A 20492-nucleotide genomic window follows, 5' to 3' on the forward strand; every position below is an offset into this window, starting at 1 on the left:
CCCGCCCCTCCTCGGCGCCGGGGACGCCGCCCTGCCTGCGGCCGGCGCGCGGGGCTCGCGGGCGCCGCGCAGGTGTGGGCTCGGCCGGCCTGGGGCGCCCCCGCCCCGCCCGGACCCCGCGGCCCCCGCCCGGCCCCGCTGCCGTCGCTAGGCAGAGAGCGACGCCGCAGCGCAGGCGCTGGCCCGGTATTAAAGAGTGACCTTGGCTTAGCTGTGAAAATAGGTGCGGGTAAGCCGCGGGGACCTCGACGCTGAACGTGCGTACTCCTGGGCCGTCAACATTCGCAGACGCCCGTTTGCACTCCCCCGGGAGTTCTCCTCCAGCGAGGGGCGGGACCTCCGGGAATTTACCCAGGGTGGGCGAGGCCAGCCGACCTCGGGCCGGGATGCAGAGTGCGGGCGAGGACCACTGGCACCCGCCCGCCACCTCCCTCCTAAATCCACTGCCACGCTGGAAGATGGAAGCAGAAAGGACGTAGAGAGCCCCAGTCACAATCTGGAAAAGCCCAATCTGGACAAGACAAGACTTCCATTTTGAGATTACCAGGAACCACCAGATTCCTGCGTTGACCTTTTCCCTTTCTCAGTCTAGCACACTTAAACTATCCCCAGACGAACGGCGGCTCCACCCTCCTCTTCTCCCCTTCCTCTCCCAACATATTTCATCTGCCTTAGCGCCCAGGGCCCTTTTGCTAATTACACTCTCAGGGAAGGAAAATAAGCGCTCAAGTATCCAAAGCATGATAGATTTCTTTAAAGTAATGTAGGCCATAGTTTAAATACGTTTAATAAATGAATTGAGGAATAAATAGCATTGTGTTAATCCGTAATCTCTGGAAAATAAACTCACCATTCAAGAGCTGCGGCATTGTTTTCAGCTTATCCAATAGGTTTGAAATTGCTTCTTTTAATTCCTCGGAAATATTAAGCAATCGCAGTTTCAGCCTTTCATGAATTTACGAATGATCAACGAAGTCAATAAACACTTTAAAGAACACTTGTTGATAGAGATATACATTTAACTCAGATGTTTTTCACTAAATAGACCTATCTAGTTGCTCATAAAAATCAATTTCACATCTCTAATGTTTTATTGGGCTTCCCTGGTGGCTCAGAGGTTAAAGCATTTGCCTCCAATGCGGGAGACCCAGGTTCGATCCCTGGGTCGGGAAGATCCCCTGGAGAAGGAAACGGTAACCCACTCCAGTATTCTTGCCTGGAGAATCCCATGGACGGAGAAGCCTGGTAGGCTACAGTCCACGTGGTCACATAGAGTAGGACAGGACTGAGTGACGGAACCGAACCGAATGTTTTATTTGTAATATTTAATTAGCAGAAATCTTAAATATTATGAAGTATTTACCATTTTTTTTGGCCCTTAACACTGAATAAGATTAAATTGAGCAGGAATTTTGAATAGCAAGTTTTTATTCACAGCAAATCTGAAATGAATGAAGTTATATAACTCTTGAATTTATATTTCTAGGGCTATTTGCAAATCGGAGTCCTCGGGGCAATTCCAAACGATTGCCGCTTTGGCAAGATGTCCTTCTGGCTACCAGGCTACAGGTGTTGACTTGCGCCTTAGAGTAAACCTAGCCAATACAACCTTTTATGTTTGAAATGCATGAGTGTGATTGGACTTTAGCTGTTACTGTAGTCGGTGGCCACTTATGCATGGGAAGCTATCTTTCAGGTGTCTGAAGTGAGAGTCCAGTGGTCCCTCATTCAAGCAGCTAAACTCATTTCTCTTTCTGTGGCAAGCAAGGATCTTTCCTGCTGAGCCCTGGTGGAGAAGTGCTCTCTCCTCATGAGGAGTGTCAAGTGAGGAAACTCGGACTTCATTCTCTTCACTTGCAACAAGATAAAGCTCTGAGTGTTTTAAGGGGTGGGGGAATCATTTACTTCCCTCTTTGGCTGAGATACACGATACCTTGCTTCTGTTTTTACCCATATTCTGAAGATCCGTGGATTCTAAGTGGATAACTGAAAAAATGAGTCTATCAGATTAATACATGCTATAAATCGCTACCAGAATATTTTAAAATATGCTTTGAAGCTTTTGTCTTTAAAAGTTTTGTAGGGAGTAAGAGTTCTATAGCTTTGATTCTTGTTGTTGCGTATGCTTGCTTCCCTGGTGACTCTGAGGGTAAGGAATCTGCCCGCAATGCAGGAGCGAAAGTGAAAGTGAAGTCTCTTAGTTGTGTCCGACTCTTTGCGACCCCATGGACTGCAACCTATCAGGCTATTCTGACCATGGGGTTTTCCAGGCAAGAATGCTCTATTGGGTTGCCGTTTCCTTCTCCAGGGGATCTTCCTGACCCAGGGATTAAACCCGGGTCTCCTACATTGCAGGCAGACGCTTTACCGTCTGAGCCACCAGGGACGCCCACAATGCAGAAGCCCGCGATGCAGGAGACCAGGGTTCAATCCCTGGGTCGGGAAGATCACCTGGAGCAGGGAATGGCTTACCCACTTCAGTGTTCTTGTCTGGAGAATTCCATGGACATGGACAGAGGAGCCTGGTGGGCTACAGTCTATGGGGTCGCAAAGAGTTGGACACGACTAAGCAACTAACATTTTCATGCTTGCTTTCATTATTATTTTGTTAAGTTATAAGCAGAAAGAAATATGTTCAGAGTTCTCATTGCATTGTTGCTGCTGCTGCTGCTAAGTCACTTCAGTCGTGTCCGACTCTGTGTGACCCCATAGACGGAAGCCCACCAGGCTCCCCTGTCCCTGGGATCCTCCAGGCAAGAACACTGGAGTGGGCTGCCATTTCCTTCTCCAATGTGTGAAAGTGAAAAGTGAAAGTGAAGTCGCTCAGTCGTGTCCAACCCTTAGCGACCCCATGGACTGCAGCCTACCAGGCTCCTCCATCCATGGGATTTTCTAGGCAAGAGTACTGGAGTGGCTTGCCATTGCCTTCTCCGCATTGCATTGTTAGTATATGTCAAAAGGGAAATAAAACCATGGTAAGAGAAACTTGCAACACCTCCAGATTTAGAGGTTGCTGATATAAATGAGCCAGAAAAGGGCCCTTAAATTGTATTAGAAAAGAGAAATTCCTAATGGCTAAAATAACGGCTAGTGTTTTTAATTGTTAGCAAGCTGCAAGGCATTCTACTAACTTCTTTGTAGAAATCAGCTCATTTAATTCTCATAACCATCCTTTGAGGAACATACTAATGTTATCCCCAGTTTGTCAACAGGAAAATTGAGGCACACAAAGAAGCTAAGTAATTTGCTCAGGGTCACAGAGCTAATAATCCTGGCAGTTTGGCTCCAGAGCACACTCCCTTAATCAGCATTTCATACCACCTTTCATGGACACAAAATCTTTTGCCATATGATTGAATTTTGCTTTTGAAGCCCATGAGTGAATTTTGTTTTTGAAGCCCTAAAACATACCAAATACCAGTGTCTTCATGTTTAAATGATTTCTTAGATGCAGTAGTATTTTCCTGGACATGAAAAGGAAATTAAATCCTTAGTTAGAAAGAAAACTTGTAAGACTTCCTCACGTATACATTAAGCAAAATTATATAATCTGTTAGCTTTTGAAAAGCAAAAAAAAAAGCAACTTTCTACATCTTTTAAGGGTAATTGCTCTCCAAGTTCTTTTTTTCCCAAATTCCAGAGAACAGTTATACATTTGATTTATATATTTATTTAGTGAATGGAAGAAAAGATTCACCACCATCTCTGACCCTCCCTTAGGCTTAATAGGCAGAATTGTTACCAAGTCCAAGCTCGCTCTGCTTGCAGCTCGATAAGCCAATGAATCCGAGAGAGGAGGTATTGAGGAAAGGAAGAGACTTTAATCAGGGAGCCGGAGACCAAGAAGAAGGCAGGCTAGTGCCTGAAAATAACCATCTTATGGCATCTGGATACGAGGTTCTTTTATAAATCAGAGATGAGGGGAGGTGAGGAAGCTAAGGAAAAAGGCCATTAATCTTGCAAATATCTAGAGTGGCAAGCCTCAGGCAGGGGATGTGTTAATTTCTTTCTGCCGTCCACAAGTGAACAGGGTTCTGAGCAAAGGTACTTTAACAGTCAGACAGAGGGGCAGGGTTCCCTGAGCAAACCATTCTGTATGATTATAATAACAAAAACAACGAAAAGCAAGTTAAAGAAACAGTTCCAACATGGAGTCAGAATTGGCTTCCTCCCTGCAACAGAATTAGCGTCCAGTGTATACAATATACATGTTTTAAATTTCATAAAATTACAGTGAAAAAGCTCTCATGACTTAGGTAGCCCAGGCCCCTCTAGATCTAAAAATACTAGCCAACTAGTTAACCAGTTAGCTAATAGTGACAGCCATGGGAAACGGGAAGCGAAAAGGCAATCTAGTCATCTTCCCTACTCAGCCTAGAAGAACGCTTTATTTCTGACCCAGGTATATAAAGTATGTCACAGGAATGCTTTCCGGATTAAAAGCAGTATTTTGTCGGGGTTTTCTTTGTCAAACACGATTCCTATCTGCAGATTTCAAATTCCTGAATGATACTATTCATTGAGGAAAACACAACTCGAAGAACAAGAGTAATAACAAGTTTGAGAAGACCAATTACATTTGTTCATTTGGTTCAGTTTAGTCTAACATGATATATAAGTTAAAGCACAGAGTATTTGGTAAGTTTAGGCTCAGTTTAAGAGAAAGAAAATGTGATATTTTTCATATTGTTGTTGCTAAGTCACTCAGTCGTATCCTACTCTTATGACCCCATGGACAGCAACATACTAGGCTTCCCTGTCCTTCACCAACTCCCGGAGCTTGCTCAAACTCACGTCCATCGAGTCGGTGATGCCATCCAACCACCTCATCCTCTGTTAGCCCCTTCTCCTCCTGCCCTCAATCTTTCCCAGCATCAGAGTCTTTTCCGATGAGTTGGCTCTTCGCATCAGGTGGCCAAAGTATTGGAGCTTCAGCACCAGTCCTTCCCGTGAAAATTCAAGGTTGATTTCCTTTAGGATCCTAAAGCAAAGTTTAACTTCTTCCTGTCCAAGCGATCTGAAGAGTCTTCTCCAACATCACAGTTCGAAAGCATCAATCCTTCACTGCTTAGCCTTCTTTATGGTCCAACTCTCACATCTGTACATGACTATTGGAAAAACCATAACTTTGACTAACTTGTTAAGCAAAATAATGCCTCTGATTTTTAATACACTGTCTAGGTTTGTCATAGCTTTTCTTCCAAGGAGCAAGTGTCTTTTAATTTCATGGCTGCACTCACTGTCCGCAGTGACACTGGAGCCCAAGAAAATAAAGTCTGTCACTGTTTCCATTGTCTCCCCACCTATTTGCCATGAAGTGATGGGACTGGATGCCAGGATCTTAGTTTTTTGAATGTTGGGTTTTAACCCACCGCTTTCACTAAAGAAAAATTACACATTTGTATTCATGGCATATACAACAAGTTGCCTAGTTAATATCTGTTTTCCCTTTTTCTCGGTCAGATCTAATTTTGTTCAGGGTGGTCATGTGTCCAGCCAAAGCTATTTTCCTTTCCAGACTCCTCTTGCAGCTTATGATCATTTTGACCAATGAAATGTAACAGAAGATTACTTGGTATGGCTTCCAAGAAAGGTTTTGTTTTAGTGATAAAAGACACACCGAGTGATCCCTTTGCCTTTTGCCGTTTGTACTTTTTAATACTCCTGCTTGGAAGAAGGACTTACCCCTGGGATGAGAGCAGCCATCTTCTAACCAAGAGAATGAAACCTGTGCGTGAACCGTGCCAGAGCCAAGAGATAGGAACACGGGATAATGATGACAGAGAGGGCTACCACAGCAACCCCAGACTGCTCTAGTCTTCTCCATTACTCGACAATGAATGCAATCCTCACTGAAATTCAGTTAAACGCTATCTCCTTGCTATGGCTAGGAACAAAGAACTCTCTTCTATTCTACATACACTGTCCTCGATAGATGCTTTCTTTGATTTTGCTGCTGTCCTAAGGAACAGCATTCTGAAGAAATCAGTGCTCCCTTTGATTTACCTATCCAGTATTTGATGAAGAAAACACACTGCTCCCTGACCTTGAAATGAGTATCTTGGGGCTTCTCCGGTGGTCCAGGGGCAAAAGCTCCCTGTTCCCACTACAGGCCCAGGTTTGACCCCTGGTTGGAACAGGAGCCCACATGCCGCAGCTACAGGTTTGTGTGCTGCAGTGAAGGCCAAAAATAAATAAACATTAAAAAAATATATCTTATACTTGATTGTTTAGTTCATTTGATTTTACACGTTTCATACATGACCTCAGTAAGTCTCAAATATCGCTGTGAGGAGGGATAACAAATGGCTGTTTTAGTCTGGAAACAAGTTATTGACCAAAGTGATTGCCATGCCAAGTACATAAAGAATATACGGGAAATTATGCTTTTCATTTTTAAATTAAAAACAAGTAGAAGAATCAGGATGTCAAGAGGGCTCCTAAAATGAGAATAAGTAGTCTGGACTTCATAAAAAGCTACCTGTTGATACGTATCAAAGGTGATGAAAGTATGAATGTTCCCCTTAATACATAAGGAACCTTTTATCTTTTTTTCTTTCTTTTTTTTTTTTAGGAACCTTTTAAAAATGAGAAAAAAATTAACTACAATCTGATTGCTGGGAGAAATATCAATAATCTCAGATATGCAGATGACACTACCCTTATGGCAGAAAGTGAAGAGGAACTCAAAAGCCTCTTGATGAAAGTGAAAGAGGAGAGTGAAAAGGTTGGCTTGAAGCTCAACATTCAGAAAACAAAGATCATGGCATCTGGTCCCATCACTTCATGGGAAATAGATGGAAAAACAGTGGAAACAGTGTCAGACTTTATTTTTTGGGGCTCCAAAATCACTGCGGATGCTGATTGCAGCCATGATATTAAAAGACGCTTACTCCTTGGAAGGAAAGTTATGACCAACCTTGATAATATATTAAAAAGCAGAGACATTACTTTGCCAACCAAGGTCCATCTAGTCAAGGCTATGGTTTTTCCCGTGGTCATGTATGGATGTGAGAGTTGGACTGTGAAGAAGGCTGATCGCCGAAAAATTGATGCTTTTGAACTGTGGTGTTGGAGGAGACTCTTGAGAGTCCCTTGTACCGCAAGGAGATCCAACCAGTCCATTCTAAGGGAGATCGATCCTGGGTGTTCATTGGAGGGACTGATGCTGAAGCTGAAACTGCAATACTTTGGCCACCTCATGCGACGAGTTAACTCACTGGAAAAGACTCTGATGCTTGGAAAGGTTGGGGGCAGGAGGAGAAGGGGACGACCGAGAATGAGATGGCTGGATGGCATCACTGACTCTGTGGACATGGGTTTGAGTGAGCTCCGGGAGTTGGTGATGGACAGGGAGGCCTGGCGTGCTGTGATTCATGGGGTCGCAAAGAGTCAGACACGACTGAGCGACTGAACTGAACTGACTGAATGTTTTTTTATTGTGTGTATTTCCCCAAATGGCTATTGAGTAGTTAAATGACAACAATATAAGTAAAATTTTCCAAACAGTGAAAAAAAGAGAAAAAAGTTATGTGTATGAAGATGTCACTAAAGCATTTTTTTAAAGCCAAAATGTGGAAATAACACCATGAATGTCTAAAGAGGTAGACTGCTATTAATCAAAGAAATACAAAAAGTTTGCCTATCTTATTGCAGTCAATAAGAAGTATTATTTTTAAGTTCTAATAGCAACCACAAAGCTTATTGAAACAGCTGCTCACTCTATAATAGATACAAAATAAATCACCCACCTGGAGTAAAGTATCATGATCGTCATTGTCATTGTTGGTGGGTTACATTTGTTAAACACTTATGTACCAGACATCATACTAAATGTTTTTACTTAAGTTTTCTTGTTTAATCCTCACACTATCTATTTGAGGTCAATATATGCCAGCAGATTTGGAAAACTCAGCAGTGGCCACAGGACTGGAAGAGGTCAGTCTTCATTCCAATCCCAAAGAAAGGCAATGCCAAAGAATGCTCAACTACCGCACATTTGCACTCATCTCACACTCTAGTAAAGTCATGCTCAAAATTCTCCAAGCCAGGCTTCAACAGTATGTAAACCGTGCACTCCCAGATGTTCAAGCAGGTTTTAGAAAAGGCAGAGGCACCAGAGATCAAATTGCCAACATCCGCTGGATCATGGAGAAAGCAAGAGAGTTTCAGAAAAACCTATTTCTGCTTCATTGACTATTCCAAAGCCTTGACTGTGTCGATCACAATAAACTGTGGAACATTCTGAAAGAGATGGGAATCCCAGACCACCTGACCTGCCTCTTGAGAAACCTGTATGCAGGTCAGGAAGCAACAGTTAGAACTGGACATGGAACAACAGACTGGTTCCAAATAGGAAAAGGTGTACATCAAGGTTGTATATTGTCACCTTGCTTATTTAACTTATATGCAGAGTACATCATGAGGGACGCTGGGCTGGAAGAAGCACAAGCTGGAATCAAGATTGCCGGGAGAAATATCAATAACCTGAGGTATGCAGATGACACTACCCTTATGGCAGAAAGTGAAGAGGAACTCAAAAGCCTCTTGATGAAAGTGAAAGAGGAGAGTGAAAAGGTTGGCTTGAAGCTCAACATTCAGAAAACAAAGATCATGGCATCTGGTCCCATCACTTCATGGGAAATAGGTGGAAAAACAGTGGAAACAGTGTCAGACTTTATTTTTTGGGGCTCCAAAATCACTGCAGATGCTGACTGCAGCCATGAAATTAAAAGACGCTTGCTCCTTGGAAGAAAAGTTATGACCAACCTTGATAGTATATTAAAAAGCAGAGACATTACCAACAAAGGTCCGTCTAGTCAAGGCAATGGTTTTTCCTGTGGTCATGTATGGATGTGAGAGTTGGACTGTGAAGAAAGCTGATCGCCGAAGAATCGATGCTTTTGAACTGTGGTGCTGGAGAAGACTCTTGAGAGTCCCTTGGACTGCAAGGAGATCCAACCAGTCCATTCTAAAGGAGATCAGTCCTGGGTGTTCATTGGAGGGACTAATGCTAAAGCTGAAACTGCAATACTTTGGCCACCTCATGCGATGAGTTGACTCACTGGAAAAGACTCTGATGCTGGGAAAGGTTGGGGGCGGGAGGAGAAGGGGACGACGGAGAATGAGATGGCTGGATGGCATCACCGACTCTGTGGACATGATTTTGAGTGAACTCCGGGAGTTGGTGATGGACAGGGAGGCCTGGCGTGCTGTGATTCATGGTGTCGCGGAGAGTCGGACACGACTGAGCCACTGAACTGAACTGAACTGAACTGAACTATATCCTTATTTCAGAGATGAGGAAACTGAGGTTTAGAGAGGTGAAGAAACTGACCCAAAGTGGTAGAGCAGAAATTTGACCATTGTCCTGAATTACACTAGACTTTAAACACTAGACTATAAACTTAATTGTACTATTTCTCAATTAATATATGTCCAAGCTTCTAGAACCACGTTGGCCTAATGGATAACGCGCCTGACTTTGGATCAGAAGATTGAGGCTTTGAAACCCTTCGTGTTTAGTTTGGGCTTCCCTGGTAGCGCAGCTGGTAAAGAATCTGCCTGCAGTGCAGGACACCCTGGTTTGATCCCTGGGTTGGGAAGATCCCCAGGAGAAGGGAACAGGTACCCACTCCAGTATTCTAGCCTAGAGAATTCCATGGACTATCCATGGGGTCGCAAAGAGTCAGCCATGGCTGAGTGACTTTTACTGTCAGTACATACTTATGTTGCAGAAAGGGGGACCCCTTCCAGGATCTAAAGGGGGCTCTTGTCTAACACTCAGAAATGAATGGTCCAAGGAGACACGTATGCTGATGAAGCAACAGACTTTACTGGGAAGGAGCACCCAGGCGGAGAGCAGGAGGGTAAGGGAACCCAGGAGAACTGCTCTGCCACTTGGCTCACAGTCTTGGCTTTTATGGTGATGGGATTAGTTTCTGGGCTGTCTCTGGCTGATCATTTTGACTTCCTGGTGGCACATGCGTGGCTCAGCCACGATGATACCAGCAAGAAGGATTCTGGGAGGTGGCAGGACACGTGGCGTCTCCTTTTGACCTTCCCCAAACTCTTCTGGTTGGTGGTGGCTTGTTAGTTCTGTGTTCCTTACCAGGGCCTCCTGTTGTAAAATAATTCACGCAAGTGGTTACTATGGTGCCTGGCAGGGTAGGTGGTTTCAGTCAGTGTGTCTCCCATAACATTTATATTAACATCCTCTCACTCATTATTATATTTTATTAACTCAACATGTATCTTTTAAAAAGATACACTTATGCCAGGTACTATGCTGTGTAGTCCCTGTAATGTGACAGTGACTCGGGTCAGGCAGAGCCAACAGGAAATGTGGACGTGCCTGTAGAACAGTGGTTTTCTGGTAGACCTGAGAAGACAACTCATACTTTTAGAAGAGTTCAGGGTGTCAAGAAATGAGACCAGAGAAACAGGCAAGACCAGTTATTCCTCTAAAAAGCCCTTGTTATCGATGGTCAGTATGGACTGCCTCCCAAAGGCAAGGGAGAGCCATTTTAAAAACTTAAGTTTCAGAGCTTCCCTGTGGCTCAGATAAAGAATCTGCTTGCAATGCAGGAGACACAGTTTTGACCCCTCGGTGGGGAAGATTCCCTGAAGAAGGAAATGGCAACCCACCCCAGTGTCCTTGCCTGGGAAATCCCATGGACAAAGGAGCCTGGCAGGCTATAGTCCATAGGGTCCCCAAAGAGTGGGATGTGACTTAGCAACTAAATAACAACAAATACATATTAAAATTTACCATAAAAAAAGTTTAAGTTTCAGAGTGACACATGTTAGCAAATTTTCTCAGGCTGCAATTGGGAAAATGAAGAAAATAAGTCTGGAGGTTGGAAGCCAGCTATGGAACTGATTAATTTATCCAGGTGACAGATGGCAGTCTGGTCTAGAGGTCATAATGAGGATGAAGAGTTGTAAATGAATTTCTAAAGCTCAAAGGTGGGAAGTGGAAGCAACAGGACTTGGCAAAATGTACAAAGTAATAGAGAAGACAAGCAAGATCACCAGGCTTCTGGCTTGAACCAGGGTAGATGCTGATTCTGCTTACCAAAATAGGCATCACTTAGGGAATGAGAGTTTAGGCAGTAAAATCATTAATTTCAACTACATTAGGCTTTCCATGCTGTGAGACATACAAGTGGGGACACCTGAAATAATGAGATACTTAGGAACTGGATCTCAGGGTTGTCGAGGTTGGGGAGGGCAATTTCCCTCTTTTCAACCAATTTTATGTACCTTGAAAGACTGTCATAAGGTCCATATAGTGAAAGCTGTGGTTCTTCCAGTAGTCATGTACAGATGTGAGAGTTGCACCATAAAGAAGGCTGAGCGCCGAAGAACTGATGCTTTCAAACTGTGGTGCTAGAGACGACTCTTGATAATTAATCCCTCGGACATCAAGGAGATCAAATCAGTCAATCCTAAAGCAAATCAATCCTGAATATTCATTGGAAGTACTGATGCTGAAGCTGAAACTCCAATACTTTGGCCATCCCATGCAAAGAGCATCAGAAATGACCCTGATGCTGGGAAAGATTGAAGACAGGAGGAGAAAGGGACGACAGAGGATGAAACGGCTGGATGGCATCACTGACTCGATGGACATGAGTTTGAGCAAGCTCCGGGAGATGGTGAAGGACAGGGAAGCCTAGTATGCTGCTGTCCACGGGGTTGCAAAATGTCAGATACGACTGAGTGACTGAACAACAGCAACAACTCAAACCCCAAATTCTCTACTTCTGTTGATAAGGATGTCTTTCTACCTCCCAGCACAGGGAAGGCACCTTTTACAGGGAAGATTTATTTCCTGCTTTCAGGGAGACAGAGAGGAGAGATCTGATTAACAACTAACTTCTGTTCTGCAGATAATGCTGGAACTAAAAATGCTTTCAGAGTAAAATTTTGGATGTGGAAGCAACAGATATTGTAATCAAGAAAACATAAAGCAAACACTCCCCTACCCCAATTTCAAAACCAAAAATCAAGAAGTAAAACAAAAACTTATGAAACTCTCAATATTCCAGCTCAACCAGGTTAACTAGGCGAAAATAAAAAATGACCATGCAAAAGACTTGATTTCTTTTATATTGGAAAGGAACAAAAAGAGATGAACTTTCAGTCCAAACAAAGGCACATCCAGCAATGAAAGGCATGTCCTGCCAAGGCTTAGAAGAGGGACAGTCTTCTGCTTCCCCCACGTCAAGACAAAAACAATACACAATGTGTCTCAATTTTTCAGCTTGGCCTTGGTTTGAAAATGCTACAGTGGAACTAATTAGTGCAGGGGTGGGGGCGGGGCTGGAACTAGGCCTTTAGTGTGCAGGCTCCTTGTATGCTTCAGCTTCAAGATTAGAAAAGGGCAACCCGGAGACTCTTCTCTCTAAATATTCCAATCCAGGACATCTAGAATGGGGCCAGACAATCTGTATTTTAAGTGAACACCATAGGTATCACCTTTATTGAGGCTTCCCAGGTGGGGCTAGTGGTAAAGAATCCACCTGAGACACGGGTTGGATCCCTGGGTTCGGAAGATCCCTGGAGGAGGGCAGGGCAGTATTCTTGCCTGGAGAATTCCATGGACAGAGGAGCCTGGCAGGCTACAGACCATAGCATCGCAAAGAGTCGGACATGACTGAAGCGTCATAGCATGCACGCACGCATCACCTTTATTAAAACTCTATAGAGAGTGAGATAATTTACAGACAGATCAACTCAGATGAGACAAAGTGAAGGGATTTAAACTTCTGATTTAAACTTCTGATTTGGGACTTCCGTGGTGGTACAGCTAAGAATCCGCCTGCCAGTGTAGGGAACACAGATTCGATCCCTGGTCCAGGAAGATTCCACATCCTATGGCATAACAAAGCCCAAGCGCCGGAACTCCTGAGCCAGCACGCTACAGCTACTGAAGCTCATGCACCTAGAGCCCACGCTCCACAACTGGGGAGGCCACCCCAGTGAGAAGGCCATGCACCGCAACAAGGGGTAGGCCCCGCTCACCGCTACTAGAGAAAGCCCACCACAGCAGTGAAGACCCGGGGCAAGCAAATACAGAAATAAGTTAAAAGAGGCAGTGCAATGACAAAGTAGGCATTCAATAAAAGGGGAAAAAAAATTTAAATATACTTCTGATAATTAATTTTGAACTAAGGCATCACTTTTCTGGGAAAGTGAATAAGGGGTCTAAAATTAATCACACGGTTCAATGAATTTTTAATATGTGGACACCTAGATAGCTACCACCCAAAGCAAAATAGGGAACATTTCCAGCACGTCCCCAAGCTCCCCCATCCCCTCTCCCAGACCATACCTCTCCCCAGAGGTAACCATCCTTTTGACACCTGACATCATGGCTGTTTTGAACTTCATTTTGAACTTCATTTAAATGGAATAACGCAGTATGAACTTTTTTTGTCTTGACAGTTTTGCTCAGCATTATGTGTTGTGAGACTCATCTGTGCTGTTGAGTGTGGTAGTAGCTTTTTCCTTTGGATTTCTGTGTATCATTTCACTGTACAAAAATGCCATAATATATTTGCCTTCTCCTACTACTGGACACCAGTCATTTAAAGACTGTTTGACTTCTCCATCTTGTTGTGTAGCGGTTTGATATAATTATTTTTTCCTTTAGGTGGCACAGTGCACAGGCCCTTCGTTGCTGTGCTCAGGCTTTCTCTGCTGCGCTGTGCCTAATTACTCAGTCGTGTCTGACTCTTTGCAGCCCCATGAACTGTAGCCTGCCAGGCTCCTCTGTCCATGGGGACTCTCCAGGCCAAAGTACTGGGGTGGGTAGCCATGCCCTCCTCCAGGGGATCTTCCCAACCTAGGGATCTAACCCAGGTCTTCCGCATTGCAGGCAGATTTTTTTCATTCTGAGCCACTAGGGAAGCCCAAGAATACTGGAGTGAGTAGCCTATCCCTTCTCCAAGAGGGTTAGGTATGGGTAAGGCCACCCTTTACTGATCTAAATAGCCCTCTGAAGATCTTAGGGCACTAGCTCCTGCCATGGTAAAGGTAACTCTTCTATCCACAGTGGCAAAAAGCCATGCAGCAGCCCAAAGATCATCTTGCCCCCAACACCTATGCCAAGGTTCCCTGGCAGTATGTTCTAGCAACAGGGGACTTTTCACTTTTGTTCTGCCAGCAGCTGCAGGTCAGCCTGCTGTTGATTAAACTGCCTCTCCTGAGAACCAATTTGCACAAAGGTACACTTTGGCCTACGTTTGGACTTTCTTTCACCTTGTTGCCTGGAACGGTAATGTCATCGGTCTATCATTTGTTTGGAGTATGTTATTTCTTCATTGACATTTTAAGAGACATTGTCCTATATACTATTGGTTTTGAAAATATTAAAATTGCTGCAATAAACGTATGTCAAATAAACAAATAAATGTTGAGCAAGGACAATCTCAGTCTCTGAGCACAGTCTGCCAACCACCCCTTGTGCAAAATACATATGAACTTTGGAATCAGTTTGTCCATTTCTATAAAAAAAAAAACAATTGAATTCTTGATACAGATTACATTTGAACAATACTGTCATCTTAATATTATGTGCTTTAGTATGTAAACACAAAATACCTTTTGGCTTCTTTAAATCCTTTTTTAAACCATTATTACAGTTTTCAGTGTTCAAATCCTGTGCTTCCTTAGTTAAATTTATTTTTTCTTTCATATGCTGTTGTACATGAAATTGTGTTCTTAATTCAATTTTCAATTTGTTTACTACTAATACACAGAAATGAAGCTGATTTTGGTATACTGATCTTGTATTCTGCAACTTTTTCTGTTTTTTGGCTATGTAGCTTGCTGAATCTGAGTTCCCCAACCAGGATGTAACCTTCTCCCCAAATGGAAGCTCAGAGTCCTAATCAGAGGACCATCAGAGAATTCCCTCTTACAGTTTTGGTTAACTTGTTTATCACCTCTAATCATTTTCTGTTCTGGGTTTTTATTTAGGGTTTTCTATTTACAAGATCATGTCATCTACAAAGAGAAGCAGTTTTATTCTCCCTTTCAATCTCGATTTCCCTTTTTTCTTTTTCTCACCTGGTTGCCATGGCTAGAACCTCCAGTACAACGTTGAAAAGAAATAATGACACCAGATATTTCTATCTTGTTCCTGATTTTATGGGGAATATTTTTAGTCTTTTACCATTAAGTATGATATAAGCTGCAGGCTCTTCACGGGTGCCCTTTATCAGGCTGAGGAAATTCCCTCCTATATTATTGAGTGCTTTTATCATAAAAGGGTGTTGGATTTTGTTGAATGTAGCTTTTTTTTTGTCTGTTGAGATAATCTTTTATTTTATTAATATCATGTATTACCTTGATTGACTTTCACATGTTGAACCAGTTCTCACATTCATGGGCTAAATCCCACTTGGTCACAGTGTATATTCCTTTTTAAGTGCTGCTTGACTTGACTTTTCAACATTTGTAGAGAATTTTTGCACCTACGATCATAGGTGATGTTGGCCTGCAGTTTTCCTTTCTTGTGATGTCTTTGTCTAGCTTTTTTATCAGAGTAATACTGAACTCACAGAATGAGTTGTAAGTATTCTCTCCTATTTTTTGACAGTGTGTGAGAAGGATTTTTGTTAATTCATTAAATGTTTTGTAGAATTCAGCAGTGAATTCTGGGCTTCTTCTGGTGTGTGATCATTTATTTTTATTTTTTAATTGAAGGATAACTGCTTTATAATGTTGTTTTGCTTTCTGCCATACAACAGCGTAAATCAGTCATTATTATATATATACTATGAAGTTTCCTAAGTATAATGAGATTGAGAATATTTTTATGTGTTTATTGGCCATTTGGATTTATGCTTCTGTTTACTGACTATTTACTTCTTATATATATTCTTCTATATGTTTGGAAGATCCCAAAACAAGTGAAAAAAAAAAGGAATGTTCATAACAATAGATATAGGGATACACACATGCGTGTGTATGTACTTATATGTATGCAATACACATATATTTGTATTTTTGTTTGTTTTGTTTGGCCATGCAGCATATGGGATCTTAGTTCCCTGACCAGGGATTGAACTTGGGCCCTCAGCAATGAGAGCTTGGAGTCCTAACCACTAAAATGTCAGAAATTCCCCAAGTATGTTTTTATATAAATAGTATATTTTTGAAAAATAAAAGAGCAATAAAGTTGAAAGAAGTATTTAAAAGACATTTACAGTGAACTGTAAAAGCAAAATGACAAACTATAATTTGTCAAACTTATGTCCAAAGTTTTTTAAAATGTGAGAAAACTGAGATAAGAATAAAGCTCCTGACCTGTGTGCAAGGAAAGGGCATAAAGGGATGGGAGTGATGGGGTTTAAATATTATCAGAATCTTGGTGGAAATGAGGAAGACCTAGAAAGTCAGCCAGATGGTCAAGAGAACTCAATCTCAAGTGAATCCATGTGAAGTCTTTGATCTCTCTCGTGAAGGAGCTCAAAGGAAATCTCTTGCGGGAAGGACTAGCTCTGTAAAACTTCAATCCTGGCTGTATGCTAAGTTCATCAGAGGAGCTTTTAAAATAAGAGCCTATGCTTCAACTTGGAACAGTTGAAACAAAATCTCTGCAAGTAGCTCTGAAAACTGGTTTTTTTGTTTGCTTGTTTTTTGGGTTCTTTTTTGTTTTTTTAATTGATGCATAATTGACATATAACAATATGTTAGTTTCAGGTGTGCAACACAAGAATTCAATATATTGAGAAATGATCGCCACAATAAGTCTAGTTAACATCATTCACTATACATAGTTACACATTTTCATTTTTTGTGATGAAAACTTTTAAGATCTACTTTTCAGATCCAAGTAACCTTCAAATAAACAGTACATGGGAAATATATTTTTTTGAAATTTCCCCTGGTAATCACCAAGGTTGAGATTTCATGAAGTAGACACTGACATGCAGAACACCAAATTATATTGTTTAGTGGCACATGAAAAGATGTTCAGTATTATTATTAGAGAAATACAAATCAAAACTACCATGAGGTATCACCTTACACTGATCAGAATGGCCATCATTAAAAGTCTACAAATAACACGCTGAAGAGAGTGTGGGGAAAAGGGAACCCTCCTGCACCGTTGGCAGGAGTGTAAATTAGTGCAACTAGTATGGAAAACAGTATGGAGGTTTCTCAAGAACTAAAAATAAAGTTGCTATTGCTGGGCTGTGCTTAGTCGCTCAGTCATGTCTGACTCTTTTGGACCCCATGGACTGTAGCCTGCAAGGCTCCTCTGTCCATGGGGATTCTCTAGACAAGAATACTGGAGTGGGTTCCAATGCCCTCCCCCAGGGGATCGTCCCAACCCAGGGATTGAACCTAGGTCTCCCACATTGCAGGCATATTCTTTACCATCTGAGTCACCAGGGTATCCCAGAGTTGCCAATGTGATTCTGCAATTCCATCCCTGGACATGTATCCAGAGAAAACTATAATTTGAAAAGTTACATGCACTCCTGTATTCAGAGCAGCACTACTCACAGTGGCCAAGACATGGAAGAAACATAATTATTCATTGATGGATGAATAGATAAAGAATATGTGGTACAGATATACAATGGAATACTACTCAGCCATAAAAAGAATGAAATTATACCATTTGCAGCAACATAGATGGACCTAGCAGAGAAGGCAATGGCAAGCCACTCCAGTACTCTTGCCTAGAAAATCCCATGGACGGAGGAGCCTGGTAGGCTGCAGTCCATGGGGTCGCTACGAGTCAGACACGACTGAGCGACTTCACTTTCACTTTTCACTTTCACACACTGGAGAAGGAAATGGCAACCCACTCCAGTGTTCTTGCCTGGAGAATCCCAGGGACGTGGGAGCCTGGTGGGCTTCCGTCTATGGGGTCACACAGAGTCGGACACGACTGAAGTGACTTAGCAGCAGCAGCAGCAGATGGACCTAGAGATTATTATAGTAAGTGTAATAAGTCAGAAAGAGAAAAGCAAATACTATATGATATCACTTACATGCAGAATCTGAACTATGATAATAATGAACTTATCCATGAAACAGAAACTTGTGGTAGACCAGAGAGTGTAGGGAGGGATGGATTGGGAGTTTTGGATTAGCAAATGCAAGCTTTTGTATACTGAATGGATAAACAACAAGGTCTGTCTTACTGTATAGCACTGTGTTGTGTGCTTAGTCACTCAGTCATGTCTGACTCTTTGTGACCCCATGGACTGTAGCTCACCAGGCTCCTCTGTCCATGGGGATTCTCCAGGCAAGAATACTGGAGTGGGTAGCCATTCCTTTCTCCAGGGGATCTTCCCAACCCAAGGATCAAACCCAGGTCTCCTGCATTGCAGGCGGATTCTTTACCATCTGAGTCATCAGGGAAGCCCACCATATAGCACAGGGAACTATTAATTATTAATATAGTCAGTGTCCTGATAAACCATAATTGAAAAGAATATGAAAAAGAATATAAATATATGTGTAACTGAATTGGAGAAGGCAATGGCACCCCACTCCAGTAGTCCTGCCTGGAAAATCCCATGGATGGAGGAGTCTGGTGGGCTGCAGTCCATGGGGTCGCTAAGAATTGGACACAACTGAGCGACTTCTCTCTCACTTTTCACTTTCATGCATTGGAGAAGGAAATGGCAACCCACTCCAGCGTTCTTGCCTGGAGAATCCCAGGGACGGGGGAGCCTGGTGGGCTGCCGTCTATGGGGTCGCACAGAGTCAGACACGACTGAAACGACTCAGCAGCAGCAGCAGCATAACTGAATCAATTTACTGTACAGTAGAAATTAACACAACATTGTAAATCAACCACACTTCAATAAAATAAATTTTTTAATTGAAAAAATTGTACTGTTTAGAAAAATAAGATTTTATTTTTTGGTATGTGATTCTTAAAATCTGTTTTTTTAACTGAAGTGTAAAGAAATTAGGAAAAATTAGGTTTATCATAAGGGATATCAACAGGAGAGAAAAAGGAAATGATAGTTTTAGAATGGTTTCTAAATTTCCCAGTGGTTCAGCGGTTAGGGTTTGGCACTTTTGCTGCTGTGGCCTGGGGTTACATCCCTGGTTGGGGAACTAAGAGTCCATTTGCTGAGCTACTTGGCCAAAAATATTTTTTAAATAAAATAAAATGCTTTCTGTCTCAAAATATTGTTCTTTTCAATATTTTTCATTGAAAGAAAATGTATTGAGAATCTACGACATGCAAAGCCCTGTGCTAGAACCATGAGACTTTTTTTTTCAATGATTAGAGAAATGACTGTTACCTTCAAAGGTCTTACAGTCTGGTTGAGAGATAGGAAAAACTTGTGACAGAACAAGGCAGAAAGAAATGCCAAACTTGAAGAAACAAAGTGCCACGGGAACACTGAAGAGGTGACTCTAGCAAGAAGACAGGGATAGAGGAGGTTTTATGAAGAAACCAGGGTTTGAACTCATCCTTGAAGGATGAGTGGAATCTCAGTAGGTGAAGAGGTTGGGGTGAGAAGTGGATTCCTGATTTGGGGAGGAGCAGGGGCAAAGACTGAGCAGCGAAAGAGGGCATGTAATGCACACCTCCTTTTCTCCTGGATCTGCAGCAATGGCCTCCTGACTGGTCTCCAGCCTGTACCCACTCCACCCCCACACCCCCTCACACCACCACTACAGCGCGTATTTCCACAGAGCACTCGGCATTCTTTATGAAATGTTTGTTATTAGCCTAGCATGGATGTGCATGCATGCTAAGTTGCTTCAGTCACGTCCGACTCTTTGCGACCTGCGGACTGTGGCCCGCCAGGCTCCTCTGTCCCTGGGATTCTCCAAGTAAGAATACTGCAGTGGGTTGCCATGCCCTCCTCCAGGGGATCTTCCCGACCTAGGCATTGAACCCAGGTCTCCTGCATCTCCTGCATTGCAGGTGGATTCTTTACCCCTGAGCCACTGAGGAAGTTCCCATATCTACACAATATTCCCTAAATTTTTATGCTTTTGAGATTTCTGTACTACAAAATCAAGGTATGCTCTTGCATCAAATTCAAATACTCCTGTAAGGTATAAACAGGAAGTGAAAGTCCTCTCTAATCTGCCTTCAGAGGTGGCCGTTGTTAGCATCGGAAGTAGGTATCCATCCAGTTTCTCCATGTCTCTGCCTCTCTCTCTCCATAGATATACATAGACACGTATTACAGACATACACATACAATGTCATATTCTTTATATATATATATACATACACGTTCCACTGTATACATGTATCAGTTCAGTTCAGTTGCTCAGTCGTGTCCATCTTTTTGCAACCCCATAGACTGCAGCACGCCAGGCCTCCCTGTCCATCGCTAACTCCCGGAGCTTACTCAAACTCATGTCCATCACGTTAGTGATGCCATCCAACCGTCTCTTCCTCTGTCGTCCCCTTCTCCTCCCGCCTTCAATCTTCCCCAGCATCAGGGTCTTTTCTAATGAGTTCGTTCTGCATACATCAGCTG

The sequence above is a fragment of the Moschus berezovskii genome, chromosome 18 (assembly GCF_049115385.1).
Source record: "Moschus berezovskii isolate FMDL1 chromosome 18, NW_MosBer_1.0, whole genome shotgun sequence".
NCBI lineage: Eukaryota > Metazoa > Chordata > Mammalia > Artiodactyla > Moschidae > Moschus > Moschus berezovskii.